The sequence below is a fragment of the Notamacropus eugenii genome, chromosome 1 (genome assembly GCF_028372415.1).
Source record: "Notamacropus eugenii isolate mMacEug1 chromosome 1, mMacEug1.pri_v2, whole genome shotgun sequence".
Classification (NCBI taxonomy): domain Eukaryota; kingdom Metazoa; phylum Chordata; class Mammalia; order Diprotodontia; family Macropodidae; genus Notamacropus; species Notamacropus eugenii.
Genome location: NC_092872.1, coordinates 550836777 through 550847959, shown reverse-complemented (window position 1 = coordinate 550847959; position 11183 = coordinate 550836777). Strand labels below are relative to the sequence as shown.

Here is an 11183-nt window from a genome sequence, read left to right as displayed (position 1 = left end):
TTCCACTTATTCCACCATCTCTTGGCTTTCATGGAGACCTGTCTCCCTCCTAATGACACAGCCTCCCTGTCTATTCTTTCCAGCACTGATTTGTATTTTAATGCATTCTTCTACCTCACCCTCCCCACCAATGCACTGACTGAGGTGAGAAAGTTGGAATACTCCATATTCTCCATTTCCACATCCAGATTCACTCCCTACCACCATCATTTAGTAACTTCTCTTTCTTTGAAGTTCATACAATTCATATCTACTATCCAATCAAAATCTTGATAGCTGTTATTTACAGATAAGACACTCCTCTTTCTTCCTCAATGAATTCAGTTCCATGGCTCTCAATCTTTCCTCCCCAACATTCACCCCCAGATTTAGAGACTTCAACATACATATGGATACTTCCTCTTATTAGAGCCTCCTAGTTTTATCAGTTCAAAGTGCCTTATATGTGTTAGGCCCTTAATAAATATTTACTGACTCTGATGGCATCCTTTACACACTTACCTTTAAAAATGCTTCCCTGGTAATGTGCTGTAGCTTATGCACACTGTGGGTAGCCAATACAGGCATCTTGTCTGTAGTTCCTCTGTCTTGGCCCTTGTTTGTATTGCAGCCCATCCTCCCCCTTCCCTGCCCCCTTTTTTTCTGCTGAAACAGCAAATACCTGTAACAGTCCTGTCTATTAGGGTATGTTTGTAAGAGATCGTTAACCTGAAGAAGAGCCTTTCCTGTTACTAGCCCCAGCAACAGGTCCTGTCCAATCAATCAAGTAATACCATCACCCCTATTGCTGCCCTGCAAGGTATCCCATACCTAATTCTTGTTGTTGTTCAGTCATTTCCAACTCTTTATGACCTCAGTTGGGGTTTTCTTGGAAAAGATACTGGAATAGTTTGCCACTTCCTTGTCCAGCTCATTTTACAGATGGGGAAATGAAGATAAACAGGGTTAAATGACTTGTTCAGGGTCATATAGCTAGTGTCTGAACTCAGGAAGATGAGTTTTCCTGACTCCAGGCCCAGGACTCTATTCACAGTGCCACCTACCTGCCCCTTACCCAATTCACCTCCTGCTTAAATTGAAACCTATATAAGCTTTGTCCTTTTACTCCTTCAGGGAGTCTCCACCTGCACAAATGGGGCTCTTCTGCTGGCAAATTCAATAAACCCTAATTAGTTTCTAAACTTTTGGTTCTAGCTCTGCTTTGTTCTGGACCCAACATTTTTATCTACAACACATATAGGAGATACTTCTTCACAGCCCTTTGAGTAACACATTTCTTGAGACTGTAGCACTCAATGACTCACAATCTACAACATAGCATCACTGCAAGAATATTCATATAGAAAAGAGAGGCCTTTCTGTCAGATAGAAGAGTAGGGTCATGAAAAGTACTGAGCAGTTTTTCAAAGGCAATCTAGTTTATTCTTTTTCTATTCAGTTCTGGGTTCAGTTCATAGCATCTCTGTCTCTTGTCTCTGTCTCTCCATTTGCAGCATTTGGTCAGTTGCTATATATATATATATATATACACACATATAGCAACTGACCAAATACTGCAAAGTATATTGCTGTAAATGCTTTCATGTCCAACAGACTGCAAACTTCTTGAAGGGAGGGGCTGTGTGATTTTTTTCCTTTGTATCTCCATGTCCTTGGCACAGAGAAGGCACTTAATAAATTGGCTGATGGCTGATTGATTGACTGATTGACTGACCAGTTCCATGGATTGTTTAATCCAATACCCTGAACGCTAGGCATTCTTTATCCTCTTGATTTTTCCTGTGTGGATAGTTAGCTAAATCCTGTTAAGTTGTATATTTCATTTAGGTGGATCTGCAATGTTTTAAAGTATGATGAAATTAAAACAACGAAATTTATAAATAGAAACATCTGCAAGGTGTTTCCTATATATAAGAAATGAATGAATGAATAAGAAAACATATTAATTGCTTATTATATATGAAGCATTGTTGACATAAATAGTGTCCACTCTAAAGAAGCTCACATTCTAATAGGTTAGGGTTAAGGTTACAACACAAATAGAAGGTTTCAGTGACAAGTGAGATGGAAAGACCCCAATGGACCTTAGGGTTTGATGGCAAAACATCTTCAGCGTCATTTCCTATAATAAAAATATGTCCATTTCTGGTACGGAACCATTTGAGAGTACTGACATTATCTGTAACACAGAAGTACTAAAAGCTTTCCAATTAAATAGAAGATTTCGCCTTCCCCTTTGATATTGTTATATAAATATTATCAATAGTAACATGAAAGGAGAAAGAAATTAGAAATATAAACATAAACACTAGCAAAAAGAAGCCCAAACCATCCATATTTGCTGATACAATCATTTACTTACAAAATCCTAGTGAATCAGCAAAGAAACTAATTGAAACAATGCTTCAGAATAACAGAAAGAAACAAAATAAAATCACAAAAATCAATACCATTATATAAAACAATAACAAAAATCAGGAAGTAAAACTAGAAACAGAAATCCCACTTGAAATGAATACAAAATGTATAAAATATCTGGGAGCCAAACTACCATGGCAAAATCAAGACATAAAAACAATTATAAAACATTTTTAAAGGAAATCAAGAATGACTTTTAATAATTTGAAATATGGATACTCATTGCACATGGTAGAGCCATGCAAACAATAATAATGACTATGATACTAGCTAAATTAATTAAGAGATTTGCTGCCATACTAATAAAAATACCATGAAGGGAAATTAGAGAGCTAGACAAAATAATAACAAAATTCATTTAGAAGAACAAGAGTCTGGAATCTCAAGAACAATAATTTTTAAAAAGTATGAATGATGAGGAAGTAGCAATTTTGGAATCAACTTGTAATATGACACAGTGATCATAAAAATTATTTGGTACTTTTTAAAAGTATAGTATGTCCTTAGAGTTTATTTTACTTAGGATTAATTCCTCCATTAAGTTACTCTCCCTCTAATTCCTTTTTCTACCGTTTTCCTCTTATTTTCCTGTTAAGTGAAATATATATTTCTACCCAGCTCCCTCCCCTCTCCAAATATACTCCTCTTCTCTTTTTCCATTCTATTCTTAATATTACCAAGACATAACAGATCCACTCTTAGGCCTGGTCTAATTAGACTTCTATGACCCCTGATGATGATAAGGTTCAAAGGGGACACATACCATCTTTCCATATTAGAATGTAAACAATTTATCCTTGTTTAGTTCCTTATGATTCATTTGTGTTTACCTTCTTTTGTTTCTCTTAACTCTAGTGCTTGAACTTTAAGTTTTTTTGGCTCTAGTCTTTTTATTAGGAATGTTGGGAAAACCTCTATTTCATTAAAGATTTGTTTTTATCCCTGTATGATTATACCTCAGTTTTGCTGGATAAATTATTATTGGTTGTAAGTCTATAGGCTATATACATTGCCTTCTGGAATGTGGTATTTCAAAATTTCCATTTTTCCACAATGGTACCTGATAAATCATGTGTGATTCTGACTGTGTCTCATTATTTGAAATCTTTCTTTCTGGTTGTTTGCAGTATTTTATCTTTGACCTGAAAGCTCTGGATTTTTACTGTAATTGTCCTAGGAGTTTATTTTGAGGTTTCTTTCAGTAATTATTTGATTCTATTTCCAATTTGGCACATAGTTCTAAAATATTTTGACAGTTTTGTTTAAGAATTTCTTGAAATTAGGATGTCTTTCCTCTTTTATGGTCAAGGTATTCAGGGAGCCCAATTACTATTAAATTTTTTTCTGTTTAGTTGCTTTTGCAATGATATTTCTAATGTTTTCTCCATTTCTTCTTTTAGTCTTTTGACCTTGCTTTAATATTTATTATTATTTCATGAAGTCATGGGCTCCTATCTAGTTCATTCAAATTTTCAGGAAGTTTGGAACGTGGGCAAGGTTTTATATCTCTTGTGCCAAACTATTAATTCCCTTTCCAATTCTTTTCTCCCCCTATAGCTCTCATTTCTTTACCAGTTTGCTCTTCTAGGACTCCTTTTATTTATAAAAATACATCAGCTCTTTTTTAGACTCCTGCTTCATCTCTTTCAGGAATTCTAGCTGGATTTGCTTTCATTCTAAAAGAGATAGAACAACATCCTTAATGAGGGTGATCCAAAATTTTAAAGTAAAATATTGAGTACCCCTTTAGACTGTAAACTCCTTGAAAGCAGAGACTGTCTTTTGCTTCCCTTTATATCCCCAGTGCTGAGGATACAAAAAAAGCATAAAAATGCAGTATTAAAAATGCTAGCTAGAACAATAAAGTAAGACAAAGTAATTGAGGGAATAAGCATAGGTAAAGAAGAAACAAAATCCATATTTGCAGATGACATGATGGTGTAGAGAACCCTAAAAACAACTAAAAACTAACTGAAACAATAATTGCTAGTATGCATATAGCACTTCTTATAAAATATATTACACATCTAATCTCATTTAACCTCCATAACTCTATGAGGAAGATGCTATGCTTATCCTCATTTTGCAAATCAGGAAATTGAAGCTGAGAAGGGTTAAGTGACTTCTCCAAGGTGACACAGCTAGTACATATCAGAGGCAAGTTTCAAACTCAGATCTTCCTAATCTGACACCAGAGCTCTATACATTGTATCATCTATAGTTGCCTAACAATTGCAGTAAAATTACAGAATGCAAAATAAATTTATATAGGTCTGCATGTCTGTTTACCACAATAAAAACCAGTAGGGAGAGAAAGAGAAATTCCATTTAAAATAACTACAGATATATAGAATACTTAGGAATATACCTACCAAAACATACATAGGAAATATATAAATACAACTATAATATATTCTTTATAGAAATAAAGTCAAAGAAATATTAGACTGCTCATGCATTTGCAAAACCAATATAAAAATGACAGTGCTATCAAATTAATTTACTTATTCAGTGCACACCAACTAACACTGCCAAAAGGTGACTTTTGTAAGACTAGAAAAAAATAATGAAATTCAAGGAATTTATCCTCAGAATCTCAAGGGGCACCCAACCACCCAACCACCCAACCCTCTGTTCTGCCTTCTATTCTGTTCTTCCCACAGCATGAATTGGGGTAAGGATTCACTATTTCATAAAAAGTGCAGGAAAAATTGGATAGCAATATGACAGAACTTAGGTATAGACTAACACCTCATAGCATATAGCAATATAAGCTCCAAGTGGATAAATGACTAACAATAAAAGGTTGTATAATAAACAACTTAGAAGAGCAAAAAGTGATTACCATTCAGATCTACAGATAGGCAAATGAGTTCATAACCAAACAAGGTATAGAGAAAATCAAAGAAGATAAAATGAACAATTTTGATTACATAAAAGATTTTGGATAAAGAAATCCAATGCAGCTAAAATTATAAGGAAAACAACTAAGTGAGAGAAATCTTTGCAGCAAGTTTCTCTGATAAAGCTCTCACTTCCAAGCTACACAAGAAATTATTTAAAATTTATAAGAATAAGATTCATTCTTCAATAGAAAAAATGGCCAAATGACTTGAACAGGCAGTTCTCAAGGGAAAAATCCAAGCTACCAACAACTGAATAAAAAATATGCCAAATCGCTAACTACTAAATAAATGCAAATTAATGCAAAACTGAGATTGTGTCTCATATCCATCAAATTGGCAACGTTGAAAAAAAAGAAAATGGTAAATGTTGGAGGGGCTTCAGGAAACTAGGAACATTAATACTGTCTTGGTGGAAATGTGATTTGGCACAGCCATTCTTGAAAGCAATTTGGAACTATAAACAAAGAGTTACCACAAACTGTACATACCATTTGACCCAGCTATACCACTATTAGGCAAACATCCTTCAAAAAACCCAAATAACTGGGGAAAAAAATCCATTATATATATCATACACAAGTATGTATACATGCATATGTATGTATTATATACATCTTTTTATGTCTATATGTATATATTTGTAATAGCTATTTTGTAAGAGCAAAGAACTTAAAATTTAGGGATGCCTAATCAATTTGGGAGTGGCTGAACTAATTATGGTATACAGATATAATGGAAAACTATTATATTGTAAGACATTGAGGAGATGATTTCAGAGGATCTAGGAATATCTGTATGAACTGATAGAGTGAAGTGAGCAGAACTGGGGGAAAAAAACATATGCTATGACAATACTGTAAAACTGATGAATTTTGAAAGATTTAAGAACTCTAAGTTTTAATTTAAGGATTTAAGAACTCAATGATCAACCATGATTCCAGAGGACAAATATGATTACCTACCTCCTAACCAAGAGGTGATGACGAATAGGATATACATTTTTTGAAATGGTCAATATGAGATTTTGTTTTGCTTGACTATACATACTTGTTATAAGAAGGTCACCTCTTACAATTTTAGAGGTCTCCCCCCCCGGGGCGGGGGGGGGGGGGGGATATGGGAAGGAGGAAAAAACAAAAGCAATAGGAAAAAAAATTAAATGAATGGATCACATAAAAGAACAATAATAATGAGAAAACATACCACTCTGAGATGCACATAAAGAATTAAGAAAAATTATGCACCTATAAAGATATATAACAAAGGATTAGCCAATAAGGCCTTCTTCTTCAAACATGTACAATTCTCCCTTCCTGGTACCAACCCATATGGAGGCTTGGGGACCCAACTTCCAGAAAATCAGAATGTAGGTCTTTGATTTTTCTTTCAAAGCTTTCCAGGTATTTGGGGATAGTTTTCTATCAGTTTACTGTAAGAAAAACACTAAATATTAAAACATTAATGTTCAAGAAAATAGAATGAGAAGAACCCCTCTATCCTGGAGGAGGGAAGGCAATTAACCCCTAGATTCTTTTTTTAACATATAAATATATATCCAAATTTTCTCCCCAACTCTTTTCTTCCCCCACTCCAGGATAAACATGCCTTTCCTTAATCTGTCCTCCCTTCTATCCACCCCCCTTCTCCCATTCTCCTCCCCTCTATTTTCTTGTAGGGCAAGATAGATTCCTATACCCCATTGCCTGTACAACTTATTTCCCAGTTGCATGCAAAAACAATTTTTAACATTCATTTTTAAAGCTTTGAGTTCTACATTCTCTCCGTTCCTCCCTCCCCACCAACCCTCAGTGAGAAAACAAGTGATTTGATATAGACCATACATGTGTAACCATGCAAAACACTTCTATAACAGTCATGTTACAAAAGACTAACCACATTTCCCTCTATACTGTTCCATCCTCCATTTATTCCATTCTCTCCCTTGACCTCTCCCCCTACAATAGTGTTTGTTTCTGACTACCCCTTCCCCAACCTGCCATCCCTTCTATTAACCTTTCTCTCCTATCCCCTTTCCTCTGCCTTCCTGTAGGGTAAGATAAATTTCCATACCCAATTGAATGTGTGTTATTCCCTCCTTAAGCCAAATCCAATGAGAGTAAGGTTCACTTATTCTCTCTCATCATCTCCTCTTCTTCCCTCTATTGTAAAAGCTCTTTCTTGCCTCTTTTATGTGAGATGCTTTACTACATTATACCTCTCCCTTTCTCTTTCTCCCAGTACGTTCCTTTCAACACTTAATTTTATTTTTTTGGTGTCCTCCCTTCATAGTCAGCTCACCTTGTGCCCTCTGTCTATATACACACACACACATATATACATGTATGTACACATACATACACACACATATAATTTACACATACATACACTTATGTAATATACACATACACATATATGTACACACATATATATGTGTGTATGTGTGTGTGTGTGTGTGTGTATATGTATGTATGTATATATATTCTCTAACTACCCTAATACTGAGGAAGGTCTCATGAGTTCCAAATATCATCTGTACATGTAGCAATGTAAACAATTCAACTTTAATGACTCCCTTATGGCTTCTCTTTCCTGTTTTACCTTTTCATGTTTCTCTTGATTCTTTTATTTGAAAGTCAAATGTTCTATTCAGCCCTGGTCTTTTCAACAAGAAGTCCTTTATTTCACTGAAATTCCATTTTTTCCCCTGAAGTACTATACTCAGTTTTGCTGGGTAAATGAATCTTGGTTTTGAGCCTAGCTTCTCTGATCTCTGGAATATCATATTCCAAGCTCTCTGATCCCTTAGTGTAGAAGCTGTTAAGTCCAGTGTTACCCTGATTGTGTTTTCACAATACTTGATTTGTTTCTTTCTGACTACTTGCAATATTTTCTCTTTGACCTGGGAACTCTGGAATTTGGCTACAATATTCCTAGAAGCTTTCCTTTGGGGATCTCTTTCAGGAGGTGATTGGTGAGTTCTTCCCATTTCTATTTTACCCTCTGGTTCTAGAATAACAGGGCAGTTTACTTGATAATTTCTTGAAAGATGATGTCTAGGCTCTTTTTTTTTTTATCATGGTTTCAGGCAGAGCAATGATTTTTAAATTATCTCTCTTGGATCTATTTTCCAAGTCAGTTGTTTTTCCAATGAGATATTTCACATTGTCTTCTATTTTTTTCATTCTTTTGGTTTTGTTTTACAATTTCTTGATTTCTCATAAAGTCATTAGGCTTCCATTTGCTCCATTCTAATTTTGAAGGAATTATTTTTTTCAGTGAGTTTTTGGACTGCCTTTTCCATTTGGTTAATTCTGCTTTTTAAGGCATTCTTCTCCTCACTGGCTTTTTTGGACCTCTTTTGCCACTGAGTTTAGTTTATTTTTAAAGGTGTTATTTTCTTCAGCATTTTTATGGGTCTCTTTTAGCAAGCTGCTGACTCATTTTTTATTGACTATCTTGCATTGCTCTCAATTCTCTTCCCAATTTTTCTTTCCTCCACTTCTCTTACTTAATTTTCAAAACCCTTTCTAAGCTCTTCTATGGTCTGAGATCCATTTCATATTTTTCTTGGAGACTTTGGATGTAGGAGCCTTGACCTTGCTGTCTTCCTCCTGTTGTATGCTTTAATCTTTCTTGTCGTAAGAGAATATCATTTCACCAAGAAAGTAACCTTCTGTAGTCTGTTTTTTCCCCTATTTTGGTCATTTTCTCACCCAATTATTTGACCTCTGATCTCCTTTTTAAGTGGAGGGTGCACTTCCCCAAGTTTCAGGGACTTTGTGCAGCTGCTTTCAGAGATACCTCCAGGGATCTATAAATTCTCAGCTCCTCTAAAGTGGTATGATCAAAGGAGAAGTGTTTACTCCTCTCCTGGCCTGCACTCTGACTTGTGAGCAACCACAAGCATTCTTGTCTGTCCTGGATCTGCGAGTAGGATTCCCTCTCCACAGCCACCACCAGCTCCACCATGCCAGTGCTCCTCTTTGCCCCAGGACTTCCACCCAGGACTGCAACCCAGATCACCCACTTGATTCCACTGTATATAGGCAGAGAGCTCTATCACCCAGGTGGGAGAGTTTTCCCACTGACCTTTGAAGCTGTTTTTGGTGTTTGTGGGTTGAGAAGTCTGGAAACCTCAGAGCAGAGATTCAGCACCCTGAAGCTTGCTCCATTCCTGTCTGTGCTGGCATGGCCCAGGCTGGGCTGGGCTTCTTTCTGAGCCTGGTACAATAGAACCCTCTTGTCCACCTTCCAGATTGCCTTGGGCTAGAAATCTGTTTTACTTTGTCATTTTGTGGCTTCTGCTGCTCTAGAATCTGTTCAAAATCATTTTTTACAGGTATTTTGAGGGGGTTGGGTGGAGGACTCAGGCAGATTTCTGCTTCTACTCTATCATCTTGGCTCTGCTCTTAGCCCCTAGATTCTTAAAGGAGAATAAAGCTACCTCTGTTCTGGGGACTACACTTTCTAGTGTCCGAGGGGGCTGGAATGTAAGTAAGTCTAGAGTCCTGTTACAACAAAACAGGAAAAGAAGATTCCTGAATTGAACATGAATTTTAAAAATTTAAAAGTCAACAAATAAACCACAAATAAGCATATGAGATAAAATCTTGACAATTAAAGAATACATAAGTTGGAAATCAAAAATACTATGGTATTGATAAGAAAAACTAAAAGCTGGTTCTTTAAAGACTAACAATATTGATAAATCTTTAGCTAAATAGGTTTTTTAAAAGTACAGAAAAACAAATCAATATAATTAAAAATGACCAAAGTGATATTATAACAAAACCAGGAAAAATAATTAAATGAATTATCAGAATGTACTGTCACATGCTGGAAAAAAAATAAAACCAAACCTAAGAACACAAGAGGATTAGCTTTGAAAATATAAGATACTAAAATTAACAACACCAGGACACCAAACAGAAATTTTAAATAATCCAGTTTCTGAAAAGGAAACAGAACTAGTTGTAAAGGATAAACCAAAGGGAAAAACTCCTAGCTCTCATGAATTTATAGGAGAATTTTACTACCTTTAAAAATCTATTAATATGTATACTACACAAATCATCCTCAAAATTTGGAAAAGAAAGCACTCTACGAAATATTTTTCATGAGACAAATATAGTTCTAATACCCTTAGCTAGGGAAGGACAAAATAAAGAGAACTATATTCTAATATCACTAATGAATATTGAGTTAAATTTTAAAAATAAGATCCTGGTTAAAAGATTGCAGCAACTCATTCCTGTGAATGAAATATTCATTCATAATGAATGAATTAAAAGTAAAATCAAAAGTCATTCCTATGATTAAGTTGGATTTATAACAGTAATATAAGGATGGCTCAGCATTAGGAAAACAATCAACATGTCTTATTTAAAGCAAAAATATCCAGAACTACATGATTATCTCAAAGTAAAAAATTCATTTGTGCTAAAAAAAAAATCCTAAAATTTATAAGGAATCATATTCAATATATTTTAAATTATCTGTCCAAAACCAAAAGCAAGCATTACATGCAATAAAGACACACTAGAAGCTTTCCAAGTAAATACAGGATTAAAGCAAGAATGTTCCGTTTCATCACTATTATTTGACAATTCTAGAAATGCTAGCAATACCATTAAGATAAAAGAATGAAATTAAAGGCATAAAAAAAGGGCAAAGATGATATAACTACCTCTATTGGCTGATGATATGATCATTTACTTATTTAATCCTAGAAAGTCAGCAAAGATACCTATATCTTTATAGATAATAGTTTCAGGAAAGTTGAAGGCTACAAGCTAAAACCACTAAAATCAACAGGATTTTCATATAACTAAAAATCTAGGAAACACTAATAGAATGAAA

At 34.9% G+C, this 11183-nt stretch overlaps 1 protein-coding gene across 3 annotated transcripts in view; it reads right to left on the bottom strand.

Annotated features, from left to right (window-relative positions):
• The window catches only part of KIDINS220 (kinase D interacting substrate 220), a 212213-nt gene that overhangs the window by 9269 nt on the left and 191761 nt on the right, over positions 1–11183 (bottom strand). The window lies entirely within an intron of this gene.